The sequence below is a fragment of the Macaca fascicularis genome, chromosome 15 (genome assembly GCF_037993035.2).
Source record: "Macaca fascicularis isolate 582-1 chromosome 15, T2T-MFA8v1.1".
Lineage (NCBI taxonomy): Eukaryota > Metazoa > Chordata > Mammalia > Primates > Cercopithecidae > Macaca > Macaca fascicularis.
The window spans coordinates 84,444,388-84,472,299 of record NC_088389.1 but is presented as its reverse complement, the minus strand read 5'-3'; the positions used below and the strand labels follow the sequence as shown (position 1 = coordinate 84,472,299).

Here is a 27,912-nt window from a genome sequence, read left to right as displayed (position 1 = left end):
GTGTGGTGGTACAATCATAACTCACTGTAACTTTGAACTCCTGGGCTCAAGAAATTGTCCCGCCTCAGCCTCCTGAGTAGCTGGGACTACAAGTGTGCACCACCATGCTCATCTAATTTTAAAAATTTTTGTAGAGATGGGGTTCTCACTATGTTGCCTAGGTAGGTCTTGAACTCTTGGCCTCAAGTAATCCTCCCATCCTTGCCTCTCAAATCCTGGGGGTTACAGACATAAACCACCGTGCCAGCCCAACAAAAAATTTTAATACACAAAATATACCTGTAAATAAGTAGAATTATACCTTCACGTTTGTATTCTAAATGAAAAGGTTTAGTTAGTTTCAGGCCTAGTTTCAAGGCATTGCCAATTATATTAGCTCCAGTAGTGAAAGTATATTATAAACATGCACATGGCAATAAGGGACATAGAATTTTCCAGAAATCCAATAACATGAGCCATGGGAGCTGGGCCTCATGGATCTGGAACTGGAAGATCATTAAGAGTCTAAGTTTAGCTCTCAAGCCTCTAACACCTGAATCTGTATGTCTTTATTTTCATTCTAAACCATGAACCTATTTCAGCCCACGTTTTACATCTTTATTGTCATCAACTATGACTGGTTCTTTTCATATTTGTATGTTATGATTTCCATTATCCCTAGGGTATGACTTTCTTCCTCATGGTACCATATGGTGACTAGAGCTCTAGCCATCACACCCAAGTTTCAGAGACCACAATGGAAGAGGGAATAAAGAAAAAAAAGGGGACAAAGGGAATTTGCCAACTGTCACTTGAAGATTAATTCCTGGATGTGATTACATGATGCTTCTGTTTATATCACTTGATTCTAATTTTTTTATGGGAGGCTGAGAAATCTTATCTTTTTTGAATGGTCATGGATACAACAAAAGTTGGATGTTTTATTAGTGTGGAAGAGAGTAGAACAGATTTTGAGAGATGAGATACAATTGCGATAGAATCAAAGAGGACACCAGTGGTTCTTAGAATAATTTTTAGTTTATTTTATTTGGCAAATACACAGTACTTATTATGTTTCAGTTACTTTTTAAAAGTGCTTCATAAATATAATTCTTTTAATCATCATAGCAACTCTGTGAAATAGTTGCTATATTATCCCTATTTTGCAGGTGATAAAACTGAGGCACAGAGCAGTTAAATGATGTGTCCGAGTTACACAGCCACTAAATGACAAAATCTGGGTTTAAACCCAGTCAGTCTGGTTTAAGTACTGCCAAGAAATTGAGAAGTTACAGAAGTGTATGTCTATTGATATACTGGTAAATGTTTAACAATTGGTTCTGTGGTGGGAAAGAAGCCCAGATTTTTGGTATTTGCTGACATGCATGCTGTAAACACTTCCATCATGGATAAATAACCTTGAGAACAAGAATAATAATAACATATAGCCAAATAACTAGGAAGTGATGAGTTTTGAGTATTTATTAGCTTGCTTTTCATATAGTTTATTTAATTATAAGCTTATATAATTTAATTTTTAATAATGGCTATGTTTAACAACTGGTTGGCAAATTTCCTGAAAATTGAACTATCTGTTCTTAGGGGCAGGTGCAAGCCAGCCTCAGCACAGAGTTGGTGCTCCTTGTCTAGAGATGAAAGGTGTTGGGAACAGGGGAGTGTTCACAAACAACCAGCCACGGGGCTGGATTGCAGTTCTACAGTAGGAGATCCAGGAATGCCAATACCTATCCATGCCATCCTTCACCCCTGGCCCAGGCAGCAGCAACAGGAGGACTCTTTCTTTGAAGGGAGTACTTCTAGGGTTAGAGAAGACAGGGCAGTGCCCCGTGAGGAAAGGGGAGCGGCAACACTCTGAAGGTCAGCCACTAGAATACTGTCTATGACACAGCTCACCTCTCCCCACTTTTGCTGAAAAAGTAGAAAGAAAAGTTAACTAGCTTCTTCCTCCTCGCCAACAACATAGCTGGGAAGGAGGAAGGCAAATCAGCAATCACACAAAGAAAAGAACTTATGTCTCAAAAAACCAGTTAAAATAGAATTTTACTTGAAGTATAATTAATATCTTCAGTCTGATAAGAGAAGATATTATAAACAATTAAAAGAACAGATGGTTAAGAAAAGAACTAATTAGGGATTTGGGATATGAAAAATTGACATTAAAACCTGTTGTTAAAGCAAAAGAATGAAAGTTCAATATTATAATTTGAAAACAGGGATAAGTTTATCACCCAAACTTAAGTACTACTAACCTTTTCAAATACATTGTATCTTTTACAGGAATGTCTTTCATGTGCTCTAGGGGATCTGGGGGGCGGGGGGCAGGTTTCTAAAGTCTGTAACCATGTCAAGTCATTTTAACATTTCAAACTCAGCCATGCGTCAAAACAAAATAAGTGACATGAGACAATCCTACCCTTCTCTGAGTTTCTTTCTTGATACCTACTATTTTCCAAAAACAAAAAACAAAACAAAAAAAAAACTTTTCAAAAAAAAATTCATTTTCCAAATGACCAAGCAGATTCTGGATATTGTTATATGTTTGCAATGATTGCATTTTACTTCATGGCTCCATATTTTGATATTTTGCCCCACTGTAGCCAATATTTCAGTTATCTGACTCCTACTGTTGGGCTCTGTTATACTGTGTATCAGTTGTCTTACATTTTGAATCATTTATTGGAAAGGGCCTAATATTAATGCAAAGGGCAGAGTAAACTAGTATGAATAAGGTAGAAGAGGTTAGGAGATTTGGGAAGAGTTACAGTTCTTCAGAGCATGATTACCTTTACCTCTGGTAATCTCCTGAAAATAAAAGGGAAATGAAAAAGTACTTTAAAATCAGCCTTGCCTTGGATTGTGGTGGAAGAAAGTCGAGAGTGATTCAGAGAAAACAAAGAGGTTGAAGGTTATGAGCAGAGAGAAAGAACACTTGAATCTTCCTATAGATGCTTTCCTGCTCTCCTGGGAGCATCATCCTCCTTCTGCCACTATTTTTGACACGAAACAGTTCCCACTTTCCTAAACATGAGGCCTCTCCTGTGCTCTAGGGTCTGCAGTGCTTGGTTCAGGGACCACAGACCCAGACCACAAATGCACACAGAAAATGATGAATTTAAAATTCAGACTCATTTATTTCCTTCTCATTTCTATTGATACAGGGAATATAACTGTTAAAGATAATCAGTCTCTGAGATTAGTCTGTTGTCAGAGTTCTGTTACCTTTGACACCTTGCAAAGGTCAGTATCTTTTCCCTTGGAAGAAATATGTCAATTTTACCAAACCCCACAATTGATGCTTTTAAAAATCTCAATTAGTGGGAGGTAAAAAATCAAATTCTTATAAATGTATTTCCATTTTGACATAGTTGCAAAAATGAGCAAAAATATTAAGATGTTATTTCATTTAGAAATCTTATAAGAATCCCCAACCTTCAAAGACTTCCCACAAAGTCACTGGTAAATTAAGACAAAAAGAAGTTTCTGTGGACACACATTACTGGATATTAGCAATTTTCGTTGGTCATCCTGGTACTTTTACTGACATTGAATTAGTCTCCACATTGCACCAATAATAATGATACAAATCCGATACATTTATGACCCATAATCTGCCAATTGATCTATTGCAGAGGTCTTAGTAGATTTCAGATAAAGCTCCTCATGCAGGGGGGTGTGGCTCAGAGTGGCCAAGGAATTTAGTATATTCTCATCCCACTTTTCTCCTGGCTCAGAAAATGATAGATCCTGAGACTGGATGAGCCCAATATAAAGGCACCTGGCTGTCCTAAGCATCCAAAGAAGGAAAGAGATTATGGCAGGAGAGAAACCACCCCTTGTTAGTGAATTGAGAGCTACTGCAAATCTTCATGGGCCATGGAATGATATGAGGGCTTGAACTCTTTTCCTCCTGTGGCCTTGGTTTCTGTTGGGGTCCTTCTCTCATGCATCTAGACTGGATGAGGATGACTGTCTCCATGACAGTCCCCAATAAATCCCCATCCTGGTATTTATGCCCTGTGTAATTCCCTCCTACAGTGTATCAAGGCTGGTCTGTTACCAACAGAATACAACAGAATTGATGGGAAGTCACTTTTGAGACGAGGAATAAAAAACACTGTGGTGTCTGTCTGCTGCCTCTCTCTCAGATTGCTTGTTTTGCGGGGGAGGCTAGAGCAGAGAGTGTTGTGAGCAGCCCAAAGAGACGCCTATGTGGTAAAGAACAGAGGCCAACAGCCACGTGAGTGAGCTTTTTTGGAAGCAGATCCTTCAGCCCCAGTCAAGCCTTCAGATGACTGCAGCCCTGGCTGACACCGTGACAGTAATATCATGATTGACTTTGAGCCAGAATCACCCAGCTAAGCTACTCCCTGACTCTTGACCTTTAGAATCTGTATGAGACAATAGATATTTATCGTTTTAAGCTACCAAGTTTGGGGGTAATCTGTTATGCAGCAATAACATACTTATATATGGTCTTAGATTGTCCTGTGTGTTCCCACATAATGTACTGTTCTAGATCGCAATCACTCATCCATGTGTCCCACTCTCCCATTGAACAATTTATACTTTGAGTAAAGGGATTCAGTTGACTGTTGTATCCCCAATACCTAGAGTAGTGCTTGGCATACAGTAAGGAAACGTTATTGAACAAATGAATAAAGCAAAATGAGATGGTTTCAGATAGCACCAGAAGACCTACCAGCTAAGGAACAAGTTAGCAGTGTTCAAATTGGGTTATTCTCTTTCGGTGTGAGAGATTAAAAATGAAGGTTCATTCTTCTCCTGCTGCCGCAACTGGCCTCCCTACTACCCTCGCAAATTCCCCATGAGTCAACTCCTGCTTTCTTCTCATTCTCTGTAGGGCTTCCAGAAGACGTGATCTGGAATGTGGGGCATGAGCAGGGCTCAGTTGCGGTGGGTTACTCTAGATCGACTCTGGGGGAGAAGGAAGAATTTCTTCAATGCCCCAGACATAAAAGACGCAGACTGTGAAGACACTCCCCAGAGGGGAGCGCTCAGGGCATGGGATACATAATTAAACTAGACCTAGGGACAAAGCAAAAGTAGGGGTGGGGTAGGGGGCTTTTACATTTTATTTAGGAGCTTTAAAAAATGTTTGTTCAGAGGAGGTGAAAAGTTCAGTTACTTCTCTAAGTGGGGTGATGTCTGGTTACAAATGTACCAGGAAGGGCGCCTCCACTTCAGAGCTCAGCCCCGCCCACTCCAGGAGAGCCACAGTACAAACTACCCCACCTCCTTCCCTCAAATCACACCTCTTTAACTGACACTGCCATCTCTAACTGGAAAAATATACCCGGGAGGCTTTCAAAGAACCCCTGGGTGGCTCTGAACTGCTTTCCCATCATGCTCTGTGCTCTCTCCATCTGCTGGATTTGTAATGAAACTTATGAGGAGCACAAAGCCTCCAATTTCAAAGGAATAAGTCTTCAGTGGCATGGATGGCAATGGAGGACATACTTGGGGCAGCTGGAGTCTTCCCAGTGAGCTTAAAAAACGCACCATTTGGGGGCACAGTATCAGGCATATTTAAATAACTTCTACTTAATTTTTCTGCACGCTCCACAATGAGGAGTCGGGGGAAGCACGCATGGTCTAGCTCATGGTCATTTGTTATTAAGAACCTTTTTAGAGGGAATACATAGCACTCAGTTTGTTATGTAGTCAACAGGGCCTTAAGTGTGAAACAGGATAGTTTGATTTCAGATCCCTCATTAGTTATTTCTAATTGTTTAACCACAGAGAGTTTTGCTTTTCTGAGTCTCAGGGTTTTTTGATCTGTAAAGTGAAGACACTAGTAATTACCTCCTAGCATTCACTAAAAACATGTTGGCGGAATCTGAATGGGGTTCTTAAGGCCAAAGGAAATAAAAAAGCTGCAAGTAGAATTTGGGAATGCTTGATTACATTTAACGTCTCTAGAAAAAATGTAAATCATAGGCTTACTACCAGCTTGGGACATGGTACAGCTATTTTTTCAAAGGTAATTTAATATCATTCCAGGATGCATAAAAACAGCATGACCTAAGACAGCCACAAAATGGTCCATCCATTGACCATGTCAGGCTCAGTCTTTTGTTTCTACATTTAAAAAATAATATTAACAAAATGAAAAATATAGTGAAAAAAGTCACTAAAATAGAGACAAATAGAAACAACATGCAAATAACTTGTCCAAAATGAGTGTTCCTGTAGAAATCCTACTTGGTTCAAGGGTTTGAACATCTCCATTTCCAGCTTTATAGATTTATCAAAGCATTCACTTATGTCTACTCAGCACTTACTATAATTATTAGTGAAAATAGCCAATGAATTTATATAGACGCTCTCAGAAGTCTAGTGAGGCACATGCCATGTCCCATTTTGCTAATCTCTAGACATAACTTTAAAAATGAAGATACGGGCCGAGTGTGGTGGCTCGTGTCTGTAATCCTAGCACTTTGGGAGGCCAAGGCGGGCAGATTACAAGGTCAAGAGATTGAGACCACCATGGCCAACATGGTGAAACCTCATCTCTACTAAAAATACAAAAATTAGCTGGGCGTGGTGCCATGCGCCTGTAGTCCTAGCTACTTGGGAGGCTGAGGCAGGAGAATCACTTGAACCTGAGAGGCAGAGGTTGCAGTGAGCCAAGATTGCACCACTGCACTCCAGCCTGGGGACAGAGTAACACTCTGTCTCAAAAAAAAAAAAAAAAAGAAGATACATGGAAATGTAATTGGACATAACTGGATACCAAAAGCCCAAAAGCCTTTCTCACGTCTTTTTTTTTTTGGCAAATTTGTATAATAGTTTGTGACCATAAGTAGATGGCCTCATTTCTTGGTGTTTCAGCTTCCTTATCTGTAAAATGGAGTTCATAACAGTGCCTACCTACAGGCCAGTTAAGAGGATTAAATGAATTAGTATCTACAAAGCACTCCAAAGCATACAGAATGTGCTCAGTAAATGACAATTTTGTTGTTACATTTATTATTCATTTTAAAGGGAAAATAGCTTTTATTTAAATGTTATAGAATATCTTAAGCATGGTCCAAAATATTTACAAGTATAAAAATATGAGGTCCTTTATTGAGCCTGACACTTAGGCTAAATGTTTCTTTAGAAGGCTTCTCTCAAAAAATCCTTGTACACTTCCCCACACACTGCCAGATAAGCCATGTCAAATGGCCATTCTATTAATTTCCTCTTGCTGACTAATAAATCACCACACATTTAACAGCTTAAACACCACTACATATTTATTATCTCACAGTTTCTTTGGGGCAGGAGTCAGAATGCACTTCAGTTGGGTTTTTAGCTCAGGATCCCACAAGACTGCAAGCAGGTTGTCAGCAAGTCTGCATTCTCACAGGCAGGCCTGATTAGGGAAGAACCTGCTTCCAAGCTCACTCAGGTTCTTAATAGAATTTACTTCCTTGCAGCTGAACTGAGGACCCCACTTTCTTGCTGGCTATTAATTAGAAACTGCCCTTAGCTCCTAGAGGCCACCATGGTTGCTTGCCACATGGACTTTCTCATCATGACCACTTACTTCATCAAGCCAGCAAGGAGAGTCTCTGGGGTAATTTCACTAGCAAGACAAAGTCTTGTATATGAAGCATAACACACAACACAGGACTTATACCATATACTATGTTACAATGTAACATAATCACATGAATGACATCCCATCACCTTTACTATATTCTATCAACTAGAAACAAGTCACAGGTCCTGCCCACACTCAAAGACAGATGATTGCACAAAGTGGGAATGGTAGGAGGCCACCTCAGAGGCTGTCTAATGCTGTCATCAAGAGGAAAACGCATTGTCCAATTTCCCTTTAAATTTTCCAATTCATTTTCTGTTCTAGCCCAAGAGGTCTAGAAGTTTCATAATCTGTTAATTAAAGACATGAAGCTTAGGGAAGATGAAGGGAAGTAGAAAGAACTGCATTTAAGGGAAAGCCAAAAAGATAATCACTCTCTCCAAATGGACTGTGGAAATGGTGATGTCAGTGTCCAAAAATAGCTCCTTAAATCCCTCAAGTCCCACCAAGATGGCTTTGGAGAAGGTAATCAAAGGAGACACCCACGTATGGTACAGGCCTAATTCAGCCATCTTTGGACCAAATGGTTTGAAGCCTTACAGATGGAAATTGGCCATTGAGCCATGAGCAAATCTGTCTGCCTGTGAGTTAATAGGGGAGATAACTCTAACCTCCTTTAAATACATAGAGGATTATTATTAAGACACCATCCGACTAGTCTCCATTTCTTCTGAAGAAGAACCAGGGAGAAATGGGCTTGAATTTCAGCAAGAAGAAATTTGTATAAACCTAAGAAAAAAAGTCTAAACAGCAGTGGTGAGTAAGCACTGAATCAGGCTATAAAACAAAGCTATGAAGTACAGTCATGCACCACATAACAACTTTCAGGTCAATGTCAAACCACATATGCCATAATGGTCCCATAGATTATAACAGAGCTGAAAAATTCCTATCAACTAGTATTTACTATACTTTTTATTGTTATTTTAGAGTATACCTCCTTCTACATATTTTTTAAAAGTTAACTGTAAAAGCCGGGTTCTTCAGGAGGTATTCCAGAAGAAGGCATTGTTAACATAGGAGGTGACAGCTCCGTGTGTGTTACTGCCCCTGAAGACCTTCCGGTGAGACAAAAGGTGGAGGTGAAACATAGTAATAGGGACGATCCTGGCCCTGTGTAAGCCCAGGCTAGTGTGTGTGTTTGTGTCCTAGTTTTTAACAAAAAAAATTTACAAATAAAAGAAAAAACTAAAATAGAAAAAACCTTCCAGAATAATAAGATAAAGAAAAACTTTTTTTACAGCTGTACAATGTGTGTTTTAAGCTGCATTATTACTAAACAGTTAACAAGTTAAAAAATAAAGTTTACAGGGTAAAAAAGCTACAAGTAAGCTAAGATTCATTTATTATTGAAGAAAGAAAAAATTTTAATATAAAAGTAGTGTGGCCAAGTGCACAGTCTTTATAAAGCCTATAGTAGTGTACAGTAAAGTCCTAGGCCTTCACTTTCACTCACCCCTCACTCACTGACTCACCCAGGGCAACTTCCAGTCCTGCAAGCTCCATTCATGAGAAGAGCCCTATACAGGTATACTATTTAAAAAAAATTTTTTTTTCTTTTTTGAGACAGAGTCTCACCCTGTTGCCCAGGCTGGAGTGCCATGGCATGATCTCAGCTCACTGCAACTTCCGCCTCTCGGGTTCAAGCGATTCACCTGTCTCAGCCTCCCAAGTATCTGGGATTACAGGTGTGTGTCACCATGCCTGGCTAATTTTTTTGTTTCTTTAGTAGAGACAGGGTTTCACCATGTTGGCCAGGCTGGTCTCAAACTCCTGACCTCGTGATCTACCTGTCTTAGCCTCCCAAAGTGCTGGGATTACAGGCATGAGCCACTGCACTTGGCCTTAAATCTTTTATACTGTATTTTTTACTGTACCTTTTCTGTGTCTAGAGATGTTTAGGTACACAAATACTTACCATTGTGCTACACTTGCTTACAGTATTCAGTACAGTAACATGCTGTACAGGTTTGCTGCCTAGGAGCAACAGGCTATCCCACAGAGCCTAGGTGTATAGCAGGCTACACCATCTGGGTTTGTGTAAGCACACTATATGATGTGCACATGATAATGAAATTGCCTAATGATGCATTTCTCAGAACGTATTCATCGTGACTGTATCGGTCCCCTGAGATTTTAAAAAATAAGCTAGACACCTACCAAGATGATGGTTCAAATGCGGTGAAGTAGTTGGGCTGGAAGACCTTCCCTATGCTCAGCACATGGTAACACCTCAAAAACAAACATTTATTAAAGATACTGAAGTTTCTTTGCTGTTGTTGATGACTAACCAGATAGAAGTATTTTAAACTGAGATCCTTAGACTACCTCTGTCAAAATCATCTGGGGTATTATTTAAAATGCAAGTTCTTAGGTGTAGTTCTGGGTGTCATAAATGAAAATCTCTTGAGGTAGGGCCTAGGAACAGTTTTTTTAAACAAACACCCCAGGAAGTGTTTATGTACTCATTAAAGTCTGAGGACCACTGTAAATGAAATATAATCTATATCAGAACTTCGATTTCTTTATTCACATCTTCTCGTCCCTGCACCACCACCCTCCATCCTACATTTCCAAGAAATAAATATTGCTTCCTCCTTTGAGCAGCCAAAAAAGCATCTCACAGCCCCCTGGCTTTCATGCCTAAATACAGTTCAGCAACCAAACTATATGAACATCCACAATGGCTCCCACCATGCTGTTTCCCTAGGGAAATTACATAATAGGTTTCTGGCACATACCACTGTTACTAGAATTACAAATGAACCCCCACCCCCATCTCTCCAGGAGTCTCCTGTGTTGAGTAAAACCACAACAATATATCTGCTGCTTAGAGCTGGGGTGAAAAGAGTAGGGGTATGCTTGGAGAAGTGTGTGTGGTTTGCTGCATAGAAACTCAGTGCACCATCCTACCGGCTGCAGAGTCTGCGTGTGAGCCCTGTGTCTCTACATACTGGACTTGAATTTTTGCAAGACCCTATTAGGCTCCCCAGGAGAGCTCTCATATGAAGTCCAAGAAATCTGAGGAAAACGTGGAGCTTACATGATGGACTAATTTCATTTCAATAAAATTCCCATATTACATTCAATGTGCCTGGCTTTATTAAGTTTTGTCATAAACGCTGGGAACACTTCCAAATTTAGGCTTGCACAATTATTTTTATTGGTGCGTTAACTAAAAATGGTATATGCATAAGTCAGAGTGTACATTTGACTTCATCTGGGGAGCTAAAATGAGCTTTAGGTTGATTTATAGTCATTTTACCCCAGTAAATGAGATACAGGAAATAGGGGTTAGAGTTTCTGATCACAGCATTTCTAAATCCATCCTGGTTCCATCCACAGCTCTGCCATGTATCTAATGAATTTAAATTCCAAATGTCTATCGGCAACCCACAAAGTCAACCAAACAAAGAGGTTGGCTTATTTTCAGACCCAGAGCCATCCAAACTGGGCAAAAAAATAGAGGTTTGTTGCACTAAAGTGGGACTGGGGAGCTCTCGGTGCTTTGAAAGGTTTTAATTGCTATGGAAAAAATCCTTTCAAAGATTTTTTCCCTCAACATGGGCCCCTTGGAAACTTTTCATAGGGGAACTGTAAAATATTTATACAGCTAGCAGCACTGTTAAAAAAAAAAAAAAAAAAAAAAAGCAAGCAAGAAAGAAGCATAGCACTGAATGAAAAGCAGACTTGAAGTGAGCCTTGCAGATTCAGGGGACCAGGGAGGGGAAGTTACTGTGATTCCAACCCCTGGAAACAGGATTAATCCCTACCAACCATGCCCACAGACAGGGCCCACTTCACGGGCATGTGACCTGGCACTTAGAAGGGTCCTGCATATAGTTGAATGCTCCGCTGTTGTCACTTTGAAATTTTTTATTTTTGAACAAGAGACCCCATGTTTTAATTTTGCATTGAGCCCTGCATGTTATGTAGCTGGCCCAGCTCACAGAACTTCCCCAGGATCACTGTCTTCAGACATTTCAGTATGTTCCTCCCACCCCTTCCTCCCCGTTGGCTTTTATTTTGCTTTCTTTTTCTGGAGGTATCCACAACACCGACCCTTTGACAGTCCTCAGTGGCATCTGCTCCACTTCCCATCAGTATGTCTGGCTGGCATACACACTGCCCACGCAGCTTTGTCACCCCAGGACATATGATGCTAATAATCCATATTCAAAACCCTAGAAAACATGAACCTGAGCTTGCGAATAGACCAAAAAGTATAGAATTTTGTAGTTTAAAGGAACTGCAGAATTCTTGTTTTATAGAGTAAATTAGTACTGGAGAGAGGAAGGAAATTTCCCAAGGTTACTTCATTTATTAATATCAGGTTGGGGACAGGATCTGATATACATGCTGCTAGCTCACTCTGCAGGCTCTATAAAAAGGGGTTAACATGAGCAATTATAGTCCCCAAACTGTCCCCAAACTCATGTGAACTCTGGCTTCAGTCTTTTCTCAACACTTCAATCAACAATGACGTTATTAAAGAGCCGGGCGTGCTGGCACATGCCTGCAATCCCAGCACTTTGGGAGGCCGAGAAGGGCAGATCAGTTGAGATCAGGAGTTTGAGACCAGCCTGGCAAATATGGCGAAACCTCATCTCTACTAAAAATACAAAAATTAATGAGCTTTGTGGCGTGTGCTTGTAATCCCAGCTTCTTGGGAGGCTGAGGTGGGAGGATCACTTGAACCCAGGAGGTGGAGGTTGCAGTGAGCCAAGATCATACCACTGCACTCCAGCCTGGGCAACAGAGCGAGACTCCGTCTCAAAAAAAAAAAAAAAAAAAAAAAAAAAAAAAAAAAAAAAACCAAACAAAGATGCTATTAAAGAAAGGTTGGGAAGATAATCATTTTTTTCCACATCGGTCCCCCAAATATTTTCATTCCTCCCACTCCTTATCTTTTACTGAGGAAGATATTTGGTAGTAAAAACAACAGATGTAAATTGCATAGCCTCTTCATGGCTCTAGCCTACCATTGATGCTGTCAACCTGGTAACCCTGTAGAAAGGAAGAGAAGAATCCAAGGGCCCAGAAAACCCGCAAAGTGGATAATTAACACCAGAGAAATCAAGATTTGGCTACTTCATCATAGCTAAAATACTAAGGGGCAGGATGAGACACAGTCCCGAAACTTCCTACCAGGGGAAATGGGTTGCAGAATTACCACTATCTCGTCAATCAGGAGGGACCCTCTGTCTCAAGGCTGACTTAATTGCCATAATTCAATTAACATGCTTCCACTAATTATATAAGCTTTTAGATGGCACTTCAACAGTAGCACCACTGAGAGTAAGCCTTTTTTTTTTTCATTTTTAAACTTAGTCTTAGTTAATTATAAGTAAATTGCATTGGTTTCTTTCTTACATCCTGCCTTCAACTATTTTGCTACAAAATAATATCACACGATTTAAGAGCTCTGGATCTTTGGCAAAATAATAATAATAATAATAATAATAATAAGGCATGTATACCATGTGCAAAACTGTAGCATTCATAAAGAGACAGGCCCCTTCTTTCCTTGCTTCCTTCCTGTTTTTCTTCCTTCATTTCTTTCTAGATGCCAGTTCTTATGAAATATTAAATGAGATAAATTACAATCACATTAATTGAAATGAACATGTATTTTCTAAACTCTCAGACCTAGAACAATGTCTGGCTCAATACAGATTTGTTAAATAATTATCAATATTAATTATTGGATGAGATACTTTGGGGCATGGTAGAGAAAGGCTGAGGAGGGCTAGAAGCCCTAAGATCTAAAATAACAGAGTGTATATGTTCTTTCAAGAGATAAGATGTAAAAGCAGGAACACAACAAATCACTCAAAAACTACCCGGAATTGAAGATACTGAAGAGGAACGCAGAGCATACATCATGAAAATGGTAAATCAGATTAACTCTTCCACTGAGAAAGATAAGAAGATGGGTTTTCAATGTCAGTTATCTTATCTACACACAAATGAAAGTTGACAAATGTAAATTACCTGCTACAAACCAATGGACAGTGGACCCATCACAGTTGGATAGATTTCAACAAAGCAAAGGATGCCACACTAGAATTGGCCCAGTGCTAATTTGCATACAGCAAAGATTCATTTTGATACACCTTTATAGAGTTCATTTTCAATGAAAGTGCAAATTCTTTGTACCAAAGCATACCCAATTCTTCTATATTTTCATGATTTATGATTGAGCAGAAATCTACAGGTATGTCAGACATTTTAATAGATATTCAGGACTCCAAAGAAAACTCATGATAGAAGAATTAGAATTGCTATGTTTTTTCCTTGAGGCTATTTTTCTCACTTTTCTACCTAGCACTTCATTTTCCTCAGACCAAAAGTTTCTCTTATGCATTTTGATGAGGCCACAGGAAGTATGAAAAGTACAGAAAAAGTAATTATATTCCCACTAATATAATCATATAAACAGGCTAGTGTTAGCTCAGTTAGTGAGAAAAAGACATTTAAAAATGGAAGCAGCCACCATGCTATGCAGGGTTACCATGACAAAGGAGAGTTTGACCCAGGAAGATGAGACTAACAACTCCCCATCTTCAGGTCTCAGACTGTCAGATCCTTATGGAAACTTTCCTGCCTTTTCCCTAGACATTAGGCCTCTGGTTATTGGCTACTTTTACTTATAGAACACTGATCACTTGAAATTCATTAATTATTAGCAGTCTATGAATGCTTGTTCTTCCCAAAAGGCCTGAATGTCCCTGGAGTCCATGTTTGCTCACCATGATGTTTCTGGCCTGGGGCTTCTGTGCCTGCTATAAGTATTCTTATGGAGTCAGGAAAAGAAAGTAAGGCTCCTTTCTCATTCTGCCAAAGCCCCCGTATTAGTTGGAAGACTTTCAATTGCACGTGATAAGCATCTAGCTTAAATTACTTTAAGAAGGCAATAAGGCTTGAAGGCCAGCACATTTATAAAACCCAGCCTTGAAAAGGCCGGTCTTGAAACTATATCCTCTCACTTTCCACTCAAGACACTCCAAGGAAGGATTCGGATTGGCTCAGCATAGGTCATATGTCCACACCCTGGACTAATCTCTTTGGCTAGAAGAATAGGGTACAAATCCGCCCAACCAGAATCCAGTGGCCACTTCTGCGATTGAGGAAGGTGCAGAGTGCTGTGTCCCCAGCTCTGCCAGCCACAGACAGCCTTGTGTTGTGGGGGAAGTTGAAAGTAGCAAGAAGGGTCAGGGGGATGCTGGGCACGTAAAACAAAGATGCACATGGAGGCTCCCAGCCTCCATCTAGAGGAAGATGAAATGTTTCTACAGTTCTGGATTTCCAACAACACCACCCTTGATATGGGCTGCTTTTATTTTATTTCACTTTTTAGGAGCTATATGGATTTATATCAGTTCAAATGATAATTTCTATCTCTATTAGACCCTTTTGTAAAAAAAAAAAGTATGCCTGCATGCCAGTAGCAATATTTAACAATTTAATTCAGAGTGATACCATTAGTTACTTTTGATTGACTTGGAAAATAATACATACATCACGTTTTATTTTGAGGAAAAGCCTGAGAGTAGTAATCAGATCAGGGGCAAAAAGTATTTGTCTACTTCATTCTTAAGGATAGTTTATTGCTCCTATCCATAGGAGCATGGAGCGACCAGTAATATCTGGTTCTTCTGGGACCCCAGAATTCCCCGCTGTTTTCCTGTGTGCTCAGATGTTTTCTCGTGCTAAAGCTATACATGTAAATCAAGCCCTCTTACACAGAGATGCGAACAAGAAGACTGATTTTTTTTTCTTTATGAGTTATACTTCAGCCCACATGTGGCTGCACATGAAATATCAATTTTTTCCTCTTTTTTACTTTGCGTGACATCGGGCCTCTTCTCTATTTACACAGGACAGAAGAAAAGTTCGAGGAGGTAAAAGGGTCACCGGGCCCATTATCCTGGCCGTCTATAGTTTTCTCCTGCCATTTCCTCTCATCCATCATTGTCCTCCCTAAAAACTCATCTATGCTCCTTGAGTTTTGATTATTTTTCCTTAGGTAATGCCCCTTTTAGGGAACTTATTTGAAGATCATTATATTCTCTGCTAAGTAGTTTGGCCAGAACTTTCCTCTTGATCCCAATTTTCTGTCTACTCAGATTCGGTTTCCCTTGTTCCTGCCATGCAGGGAATATTTGCATTCTTTCTGATGATGGGGAACTGTGCAGTAATCTTACACCATATGTATTTTTGTATTGAAAGTCATGAGATCTTTATTTTGCATTCCTTAACTGTGACCCATCATCCATTTCCCATCCTTCACAAGGGCAACCCGGGTCGGCATGCATCTCCACCAGAGAATTCCCAGAGACGCTCGGGAATTTGGTCCTTTTATCTCTCCCTTTTTTGGCAAGGGGTGGGGGCTGGGTATGCTTGCTTGTTTACATGGAGAGAAGCACTTTCAAGTTCTAGTCTCTCCAACTGTCTAACCCCCACGTACTCTATGCTCATAACACCGATGCCGTGATAGTTTAAGTTAAAAAATAAGCACAAGCCCAAGGGAGTAAAGAAGGGGCCTAGATGGGAAACAAATCAGATATTGAAACACTTCTGCCTCTGCCACTCGTCTTTGCTCCCTTACAGAAGAAATGTAGTGATGGATGATTCTGGGGACAAAGGATTTTCAGCCTTTTCCATTGCTGTATTCTGCAGAACACGGTTTCTAGGAGATGGGAAAAACGTGTTCGAGGGTCAAATGAGTTTTGCGAACAGCATATCGGAATTCACGGAACATATTAGCATAGTAAAGGCTCTGATGATTTCACATTAAATGAATCTGTTTACCTTTGTTTACCTCAGCATTCCCTAAACTTATTTGAGCTTGAAACATTTGCCACAGTTTACCCAGGGGCAACCTGCAGAACGACGTTCCTTGGACTACCCAATTAGAAGACAAAGAAATACGATTTTATTATCTTAAAAGTGACACACTCTTTGCAGATATTAAGGACATGAGTTTAATTTCCTTCCTCAGTTATTGTTCACTGCGTGCTCTCAGAGGCTGGAGCCATGGGTCTTATTGACTCAGAGGCAGAGCTCTGAAGGCAGGTTCTTGACATTTTGAGCAAGACAATAGGCAGGCGAAACAGGCTCTGTGGAGAGGGAAAGGATTTTTAAAACTTTCTTTAGCTCCTGTTTGACATATCTGGAGATAAGTCTGGTGGACTGGACAGAATTTTACATGAGGGACATCTAGGCAGGAAGAGGAAGTGGGAAGGAAAGCCCATTTCTTCTAGTGTTGGCAACATTAGGAGGATAATTATGGCAAGAAAGGGTGGAAAGTGAATTGACCAGCTCTGTTCTAATTTCCCCGCCTGGGCCTTTGGTTTCGAGAGGAGGAAAGAGTAGTGAGTAAATACGGAAGTATTCCAGGGCCCAGTTCCTACAGGAGGCCTTGGGTTTAGCCGCTGGCATGGACAGGCAAAATAAGTGTTTGGAATTTCATTTGACTGCTCAGCTCTAGGTTTCTCTATGGTGTGGCTGACACCCACGCAATCCACAGCATTCAAGGGCAGATGAATTGCCAGCGAGCCTTGCTTGGGGCCACACAGGTCTAGGGGTACTGCTCTACAGCGATTCTTCGTGTCACAGAGAACCAGGATGAGGAGGCTGACTCAGCCAGGAAGGGCCACTAGACCCTGATCAAGAGGAGAGAAGCTGGCACACAAGGTCTGCCAGCCCTGCCTTTAGTATTGGTACCGGCAGGAATCGAGGGCAAAACAGGGGCACTGTGTGGTCTCTGACCCCTCACTCCATCCTCTACAAGATCATGTGAGCCCCGCTGCTTGCCCAGCTGTGCACTGGATGCCCTGTTGTAGAGATCTGGGGAAAAGGGGCAGAAATGATTGAGACATATATAAGGAAACATATATAAGAAACTGTATTTTCTCTGCATATATGAATTTTAGTGTGATTGAAATTTCAGCATTGCTACTTTTTTTTTTTTTTTTTGGTATTCAGTGAAGTTTAGATGGGACCACTTAATCTCCAGGCATTTGTTTTCCCTCAAACTGCAGGATTGCCACAGCAAACCCAAAAGTGTGGTACTACCACACTATTGTGCACTATTGTGTGGTACTGTGATTATTGGTTGATTGGACCATGGGCTACTTCACTACAGAGGCCTAGTTTCATTCATCTTTCTCCCAACACATAGAGTAGCACCTTAATATAATATGCATTCAATAAATGATAGTTGAAATGAATGAATGAATAAAATATGCTTAGGCTCTGCATCTCAGTAGATGCTCTAGGGAGAAGCTCATCTACAGATTCTTTTTGACTAAAGGAAGAAAAATTAGTCTTCCTTGGTGAGTTTGATGACAGCTACCTTTCTTCATGTCCTATGTCCTTTCTTCTTTTCCTTACCTCCTCTCTCTCTATTCAATTACTTTCTTTGTACTCTGCCTTTTTGGGAAATGCGTTGGAGATGGAGGTAGCTGGCAGAATGAAGGAGTGGTCTTGCCATTGACTTTTCCCAAATCCTCCTAAACTGTCACTCAAGAAGATTCTTACATTTCTATGGCAATTCTTGGCTTAAAGAAAAAATCAGAGCCCTCTGTTTATAGTGTGACAATCTTACTAATCACTCCATGATTTTCCCTGTCTTTATCCTGCACTCTATGCCTTTCCACCATTATGAGCTCTACAGGCCAGATGTAGGTGGCATGCCTTTGTAGTTTTTATACTCTCCTCTGTGTTCCCATGATGCTTTTCTCATACCTTTATGATGACACATTTTGTTGGATTATAAGTGAACTGATTTGCATGTCTATTTTCTCCTATAGACCGCAAGCTCTTTGAGAACCTTTGCTTTCATTGTTGCCTCTTCATGTTTTATGGTGCTTCATACAATGTGGACATGCGATATATGTTTGCTAAGTGATCAAACTGGGTATCTTATGATTCTTTAAAAGCAGAAAAAAGGAAAACCTTACTTTCCCAATGTTTGTAAGTCTTTATATTTTTCTGTCCCAACCAGCTCATCAAGCCTATCAAACTTCTGTCCTTCCTCCAACCATTCCTCTAGCTGAAGACATGTCAGAGTATTTCCAGGAGCACCCAGGAATACGTTCAGAAATAAGTCCATTTGGATCCTCCTTCTCTGATGGCTTTGATATGTGCCCCTCCCATATCACATCGCTCAGGAACAGTCCTACTTCCCCGCCTGGGGAAGCTCTTACAGCTCCTGGAGATGCAAAGCTCTCAAATTGCAAAATGGTGCTGAGTTCCCTTCAGATCTCACTGCACTGGAATCAGACTGAGATCCAGCAGAAATGTGAAGAAGACTCCCTCTTTTCTGCTTGTGTCCTTCCCACAAAAGCCAGAAGAGATGTGTGTTTTGGTAGCTGTCTCTGGAAAGGGGCTACTCCATGGCCCCTTTCAGGTCTCAGTGCCAAAAAGAAGTGTTCTCTAGATTCCCAACTAGGGGTTAAATGCCTATGTGTACTCTTATCATACTTGTAGCTTTCTTTATCATAATCTTGTCATGATGGATTGCAAGTGCCGAATGACTTAACAGTTTCTTCCATTAGCCTGACAGCTCTATGGAGGCAAAGATAATATATTGTTCATTCTTACATTCTCTTTACTCATCTTTATGTGTGGCATACAATAAAGGTAATAATAATAATACTCATAGTGAATATTTGTATTGTACTTTCTCTGAACCAGATACTCTTCTAAGTGCTTTGCCTATATTAGCTCATTCCGTCCGCATGACAACTCTTTAGGCAGATACTATTATTATCTACATTTTACATGAGGATAAACTGAGGTACAGAGGGGCCAAGTAACTTTCCTAAAGTCATCCAGCAGGTAATTGGTGGAGCTTAATTTAAACAGAGGAATCAGGCGGCAGAGTTCATGTGCTCAATCACTGGACTACACTCCATTATGTTACACTACACAACTTGATACATTGTTACTCTGGATAAGGAGCTCATTCTTGGAAGCAGACATAGACTGGGCTGAGAGGACTCCTAGCACAAGGAGTAGAGAGCTTATGTTTATGGATGGGACGGGGGAGTGTGAACAGGATGCAGGAGTGGAGAAGGCTGATAGAAGAGTGACTGGGTGGAGAACCCAGAGGAGAGTCGGCGGCACACTTAGCAGCTGGTATAAGTAGGACATTTGAAGGAGACAGAGAAATGCCTAAAGGGGATTTTTGGATAATTTTCTTTGTGGGGCAGTCTCTAAAATTCCCCTGCTACTTCTTCTAGAAAAGGTATAGATCTGCATTATTCTTTAATTCAGCCTTTTTTTTTTTTTTTTTTTTTTTGGCAGGATCTCACTCTGTCACTCAGGCCAGAGTGCAGTGGTGTGATCATGGCTCACTGCAGCCTCAACCTCCCCAGACTCAGGTGAGCCTCCCACCTCAGCTTCCTGAGTAGCAGGGACTACAGGCATACGCCACCGTACCTCGCTAATTTATATATTTTTTGTAGATATGGGGTTTTGCCATGTTGCCCAAGTTGGCCTCAAGTTCCTGGGCTCAAGTAATCCTCCCACTTCACCCTCCCAAAGTGCTGGGATTACAGGTATGAGCCACCTTGCCTGGCCTAGATTTTTCTTTAAGGAAAACATCTTGTTAAGACTGGGCCAAGTGGAGTTCCAGAATTTGAATCCATCTTACAAGCAAACAGTGAGGTGTGTGAGTTGAATGCTACAGCCTCAACTCTCTTTGAATCTCCTGGGGGAAGAACAAGGAGAAATGGCTCAGGCCAGAGCCTGAAGCTAGCTGTATCTAGGATTTCTGATCAAGTTCCCTTATGTTTTGGAGATTGGGGGTACATGCATCCAAGAAACTGCAAAAGAGAAAGAGGGAAGGAAGGGTCGAGATGGTGCAGAAATAAGAACAAGAGAAAGTGAGAGAGGATGTAGAAAAACCTGCTTCTTTGATTTGTATGGTGTGATTTCTGAAATTGCTCCAGCCTCTACAGGATTTATGTGGCTTCATTAATCACACTTTCTTTTGAAATGGAATTTTCTGCCTCAAAGCCTTTGAACGCTGACATTCAAATACAATATATTCTTTTAAAATCACCTCTGGATAAAGACAACACTGTTGAGGTAATTCCCCCAGATTGTAGGTGGAGTCTGTTTGGTCCTCTGATCTTGATAATATGCTGAAAATAGGACCTCCTTTCAGAGAACAGAGAGGTCTGGTAAGATTAGGATCCTGGATGCTGACACCCTGGGCGAGGAATCCGTGGAGGAAAAAAAAGAAAGAAAAAGCCCCTGGTCTTTGATGAACGACAAAAAGCAGCGCCATCTAGTGGCAATTTCACTTATCCTGGCGCATCTTGACCGGGACCTCCCTGCCTGGCACTTTGCTTATGATCAGAGGGACTGGAACACACAAGTTCACCCTTCTAGTGGCTGCATGACCTGCAATCAAATGACAGAGCTTAGGTGAAGACATTTGCGTCTTACAGCTGCTGCCAGTAACAGTGGCTCAACCCAAGGCATGTTTATTTTTGGTTGACTTTGGTATGCTGGGAAGTCCGTACAAACAACATAGAAAAAAGATTATGGCTCTGGGAAGGAAAGGAAGGGAAGGGGAGTACTGGTCATCAGGATTCACATCAGATACACGTCCCCTTACCTAATTCACATAATCTCCCCAGTTTGCTAAGAAACCAAAGCACAAAGAGGTCAAGTCCAAAGTCAAGGAGTCAAGAGTGGCAGAGGCAGGATCTGAATCTAAGTCTCTTTAGAAAAACTTTCTCTCAGATTTAGCTTTTGTCAGAATTTTCCTCCCTGGAAGGTCCACATTTCCAGGCCTTGCCACAGATCTTCAGCCTTTAAGGGTGATGTTATTAGATAAGTGATAACACCTTAGAACAGTTAGGAGCACCGGCAGAATTGTCAACGTCTCATGCTTCCTATGGCTGAGCTACAGAGGGAAGAAATAGTCCCTTCATCATCCCTCAATGCTTAGATCCTGTGGGTGAAACTGCAGCAGCTGTTGGTGGGAAGCACTTTGTTTTCACAAGCCACCACCAGCTGACCCTCCTGGGTCCACTGCTGCTCCAGTGTCCTGCACCTTAGGAGCGCCCCCTCCCCACCACTGCTACCATGGGGCTTGCAGCAACAACCTCTCTGGCCAGCAGTACTCTCTGAAAGTGAATTCCATCCATTCAGATTCTGATGTAATAAATCATTTTCTATGCATTGGCATATTTTTATTGGGAAAAAACCACTTAACATTCTTCATAATTTGGAATAGATGTTGGTTTTTAAATAAGAAAGTATTCATTGTATGACTAATTTACTTTGAATTCAATTTATGACTTAATCAGAAAAATAAATGTTAATTTCTTTTATTTATGAAAGCTCACTAAAATGTAGGCATAGAAAATATTGTAATATAAGCCCTCTCCAATTCAATAGGTTAATGGTGGAGATTAAGAAGATAGCTCTGGCCCACTATACTGCAGGGAGCAAGCAAGCAAGAGGCATTTAGGTAAAGTCATAAGCTTATGGTAATAAAGCAAGCATATATAGTTCTGAATTTTTAATTCAGGTACTCAATTACAGTTACATGGGTAAAATTTTTTTTTGCTTGAACAAACTCTAGTAGATAACTGACTGCTGCTACCAACATGAGGGACAGAAAATAACAGATTACACAACGAATTAAGACTTCCTCTTGCCATGGTAGTTGACTCCTAGGAAGAAAAGAAAAAAAAGCTTTCCTGACTTTTCAATGAGCAAATGATGTTATAATTTGAATAAACAGATCCAGGGTATGACAAAGTAACTGGTGAAAACTACAGTTGTCCAAGTCATGTGATCAAAATCAGGATTCTGTCCTTTTTCGAAAGTTTCCTCATTAATGTTAAAAACTTGTCAAGGAATCTAGTTTGAGAATGACTTGCCTTTTCCCTGAAATGCTTTTATTTATTTATTTACTTATTTATTTGAGACACAACCTTATCCTGTCACCCAGGCTGGAGTGCAGTAGCACGATCTCAGCTTACTGCAACCTCTGCCTCCCAGGTTCAAGTGAGTCTCATGCCTCAGCCTCCCAAGTAGCTGGGATGACAGGCAACCGCCATCTTGCCTAGTTAATTTTTGTATTTTTTGTAGAGAGGGGGTTTTGTCATTTTGACCAGGCTGGTCTTGAACTCATGACCTCAAGTGATCCACCCACCTTGGCCTCCCAAAGTGCTGGGATTACAGGTATGAACCACCATGTCCAGCCCTCAAATGCTTCATAATTGACATTTTGGAGAGACAGTTTTTGTAAGATTATATCATAGTCTCCCTGATTTTTCATGAGCAGGTATTGGGTTTGGTATAAAATGTAGACAATCTGGGCATGGAAATAATGGGGCCTTTGAGATATTTATCAAATGATTCTACAAAATTTAAAAGCAGATAATTTCTCAATGTAATTCAAAATTAGACTTTTCTCTCATAACTTGGGCTTTAACATTTCTGAAAACTAACTCAATGTTGTGTTGGTTTTAGAGTGAAAACACATTTTAACAACAGCAAGAAGGAAACCCAATGTCAGCAAACTCCTTGTTGATGAAAACAACCATTGGTTATTATGACACTCAGTCACAATAACCTAATGAAGAGTGAACCAGGACAGAAACTTGGACATGGATCTGGTCACTCAGTAGATCCTGACTCTTCTTCTACCCCTGGGTTGTCATCCACTTGATTACATTTTTTTTTTAAACTTCTGAAATCAATGGTAAAGAGTCCTTTTCCTAATGGAAAACTCACTCTACAGAGTCTGTCAATGGAGGCTGGATGGTTGGTGAGGCAGCCTTAAAATAGTAAGGATAAATATGACTTGTTGCATGCCTGCTAGGCACCAGTGTTGCATTTCTACTATGTGCTCCTGTATTAAGTGGCTTTTGTTTGTTTGTATATTATTCTTTTAATTCTCAAGGTACTATCTCTCCTCTCCCCCCGCCTCCCCCCCCCCCCTTTTTTTTTAACTGTGACAGCTTAGATAACTTGCCCAAATTCAAGTTGATTTATTTGGTAGCATCAGGAAGATTTTGTGCTCTTTACTAGCTAAGTTGGGAGCACTGTCATCCAGGGGAAAAGGCCTCTCTTGGTGAGACAGAGGAGAGAAAACAGGAAGTGCTCCCCTGGTCCAGGCAGTTGCCCTGTGTCCCTATGCTCAAAAAGTTGAGTCCAGACTAATTGTCATATTCTGACCTCCCCTGTCCCACTGCTTTTCTTTTTCACAAGGCAGTAAACATGTTAGTAGTTTGGCAACTGAACTCATGGGTTGGTGGAAGTAGACAGCCACCAAATGGTGTGCTTGAGTAGTGCAGTGGGAAAAGCTTCTGAGGGAGACAATTGAGATGTCTCTAGGGCTAGCAATGCTCTCACTCTGAGACTGGCCTCAAGACAAGGGAGGGGAGGGGTTCTCTTGTATACTACATATATCTATCCCCATGTACACAGCTGATTGGTCCAGTGAGGGACACCTGACCAAAGGTAAGCCAATAAGATCCTTCCCTAGTATTTTTTGACCACAGCTGATTGGTCCAGTGAGGGACACCTGACCAAAGGTAAGCCAATAAGATCCTTCCCTAGTATTTTTTGACCAGTAACTAAGGGAATCTCCTGCTGGAGGCAATGCTTCAGATACAAAAGGTAGGAGTTGCTGCCAGCTGCCATGTTTCTTGCCATGTAGAAGTCAGTTTCAGAGAATAAAGGCAACATTCGGAAAGAAATATGGGGTGAGATGGAGAGAGTTGGTTCTGGTCATCTTTTATTCCCTAGTTCCAATTGTTTCTTAAGCCCCTGCTGCACCCATTCCTGGGTACATGGTTCTCTCTAAATCAGTACATGTTGTTTCTTTAGCTTGTAACCATTGAATTCTGACCAACACATTCTTCTTCTTCAAAGGAGAAATTCATTGTACTTTCAGCCTCTTAATAAAATACAAATAACCATAGATGGGCTTATTCTGTTTTAATGTAAGAACAATTGCAATTCAGCTGTCTTCTTGAAACAGTATTAGTACCAGGCAGCTGAGGACTTGCAGACTTAAGGCAAAGCCTAGGTTAAACTCTTTGGAGAAGGGAAAGCAGAATTTGTGGGGGATAAGGGTTAAGAGGTGAGGACTGGGGAATTTGCCATATTTAGGAAGAGGAGACCTCAGAGTAGAAAATGGTCTTGAAAGTGAGTATTGAAAGAGGAAATAAGCACATTTTACTTACATCATAATACTATGAGGCCAATATTTTTGGGTCCATAATCAGAGACTGATCTTTTTTTGGAAAGGGAGAAGAGATATTTATTGCAGTTTTTCTAGAATATTACTTCTAAGAATTTGCTGGCTCTGAAAGAACTTGATAGATTCTGTTTCTAGTCTCTGCACATATTTTTATTTGAAAATATTTTTAGTATTACATAAATAACAAATATGAATTTTTGCTAGGCTGTCTGTGAGACAGGGGTTGGGGCATTAAAAAACACGTTCTAGTGACCCCTTATTTAAAACATAGTGGGGTATAATTTTAGAGCAGTAAAACCTTATTATAACATACTTACAGTTGACATTTTCAGGCTGTATTGTCCATGTTTTTAAGTCCTGGAGAAAGGCCCATTAAAGCTGTGTTTCTCACATTAATTCAACATTTAACCACTTACAATACAAACCCCAGTCTTTTGGAAAATGTCATTAAAATTTTCTTGCCATATATGGACATTATTTATTGTTTGAGCCCCATTGTCTACTTATAATATGCCCTTTATCAGACCCAAATGCCCACTTCAGAGATTTTCGTTCTGAGCAACAACTGGCTTCTTACATTATCCAATGATGCAGGAAAGTTAAATTACAGCCAGTTCATATCATAGAAACAAAATGTTTCCTACAATTACTGATAAGGGACAGTTCATTTTCTCTCTGTCATCCTGAAAAAACCCTCCTAACAACAATTCATGCCTGGTTAAACAGGATTTCCACATCTACTGCTGACATCTTTCCAAATAATTCAGGGTTGTTATTACTGTATAGCCCTGGCAAGGCTCAAAAGCAAGCAGACTTGACGAGTCTGCTCAAAGCAGAGCTTAAGTAGTTGTAATTAATAATAATTACATGCCCACTACACTCCAGTTTTATCATATTACCCGTCGATGCAAATAAAAAACCCCACACGCAACACACTTGCAACAGGATTAGTGCATTAATAAAGTCACTCTGCATATGCCATCTCCCTAAAGTTGAAAATATTCATAATGATTTCTGTTTTATTGATTTTCATGATGGCATGTCTGGTTGCAAATGTTGTTTAGATGCAATACAGCTTGGGATCAGTCTTATTCTCTTCCAAAAACCTTCTCCCCTCCTGCCGTGACTCGGATTCGAACCGAGGTTGCTGCGGCCACAACGCAGAGTACTAACCACTATACGATCACGGCAAGCTACTGAAGAGCTGAGCACTAAGCTTTCTCTAAGAGCTATTGCAATATTAAAATTTGTGGAAACACTGCCATCTATTGTCTAAATATGTACACTTTCTTAATATTGGGAAGGAGAAGCTGTGTTCCCGTGATTTCTAATTATTTAGAGGAACAATAACAAATTCCTTGAAAATAAAACTAACGTCATCTTGGCTGGGTAAATTGTAATAGGAGAGGATTCACTGGGTTTGCTGTCCAGGAAATGGTGATGAAGGTAACAAGACTAAGAGATACCAGTCTGTTGACTCACACTTCCTATGTTTAATCAATGATGGATATGGATTTCCCACCCCAACCACCACCAAATAATGTTGCATTGAATAACATATGAGCCTCTTTTGTGCATTTTTTCACCACTAGCCTTATTTCTATTTGCTTAGGCAGCACAACAATAAAAAATATAGCAAGAACAAAATGGCCTGAGGACTGCAGAGACTCAGACAGACTTGCTTTTCCTACTAGGAGAAGCCAAAGTCAGTACATCCTGACTGAGGAAAGGCTCCCTTTCAAACTCATTGATCCCTGAAGCTAATTTTCTCCCCACCAGAATATAGGCCTTAAAGCCACAATAATCTCAGCAAGAAAAGCTTCCCAATAACATTAGCAAGCCACCACACAAAGAAACTGGAGTGTTCTATGCTAGATAAGTTTCAAGACGAAATTTATTTTAGCTTTCTTTGTTGTAAAACTTGAAGTAGTAAGTGGTCTACACAAGATATTCCAGGGGCTGAAAATCTTAAAACAAAACGCACAGAAATATCTATTTCTAATCAATGGATTGTTATCAGGGTGCCTCCTTTAATTCCTCTATACAGAGAGGACCTGGGAACAGCTGGAGCTAGCTGGCACTATGTGTGGGTGGCAAGAACCTCATGCATGTATTGATTGAGTGCCCACAGCTCCAAGCCTTCTAGAAGGAGGATATCTCAGAAGAGAAAAGTTTCAGACATAAATGTTCACTCACTCACTCCCATCTGATCATCTATAGTCCCTCTTATTTTTCTTCAATCTTTCACAAATACATCTTCCTTCTATGGCCACATAGAAGATTCTTGCTTGGAGTTCCTGCTCCAGAGCCATGCCTGCCCTCCATAGGAACCAGGCAAGGCATTCTCTGGCCTGAACAGGAACACATGTGAGTGAGTCTGGTGAAAGGTAACCCTGTGGCAAGGGGGCAAACCAAATCTCCTGGTCGACAAAAGAGGACATGTTTCCCAAAGTATAATCATTCATGTGCCACCTTCATAATTTTTGTTGTGGGCATGTACCAACTGAACCACAGAAGAAATAATATTTTTAAAAGATTAACTCATAGCATACAAATTGTGGAACCAGACTATCTGGATTTGAATTCAGGCTCTATCACTTACTAACTGGGGGAACTCGGGCTGCTTATTAACCTCTGTGCTTCTGTTTTCTCATCTATTAAGTGGAGATAAAAATAGCAACTACTTCATAGGATTGTTATGAGGGTTCAACAGACAAGTACATGTCAACGACCTAAAATAGGTCTGTCACATGGTAAGCACGGTAGAAATGTTAGTTACATTACTATAATTTAAATAAATAAAATTTCAAAGGAAAGTTTATAACATTCCATATATTTAAAAAACATAGTATCACATTCCATAAATAGAGGTCACTCTAAAATGTGAAAACAAACCAATAGAACTCCAAGCTCAAGTTCTGCTCTGTGTTTAAAAGGCAGGTGGGCAGGAGATCTGTTAAAGCCTCACCAGCCTCAGAACCAGGCTTCTTCTGGACTCTTCCAAATGACCACAAAAGATTTGAAAAAGGAATAACTTTCTCTTTACAGATTTTAATAC

General features: G+C 40.4%; 1 protein-coding gene and 1 non-coding gene across 14 annotated transcripts in view; both read right to left on the bottom strand.

Annotated features, from left to right (window-relative positions):
* Window positions 1-27,912, bottom strand: part of NFIB (nuclear factor I B) — a 452,087-nt gene that overhangs the window by 332,382 nt on the left and 91,793 nt on the right. The window lies entirely within an intron of this gene.
* Window positions 25,973-26,044, bottom strand: TRNAH-GUG (transfer RNA histidin (anticodon GUG)). Its single transcript has one exon. It is a non-coding gene; the product is annotated as a tRNA-His (tRNA).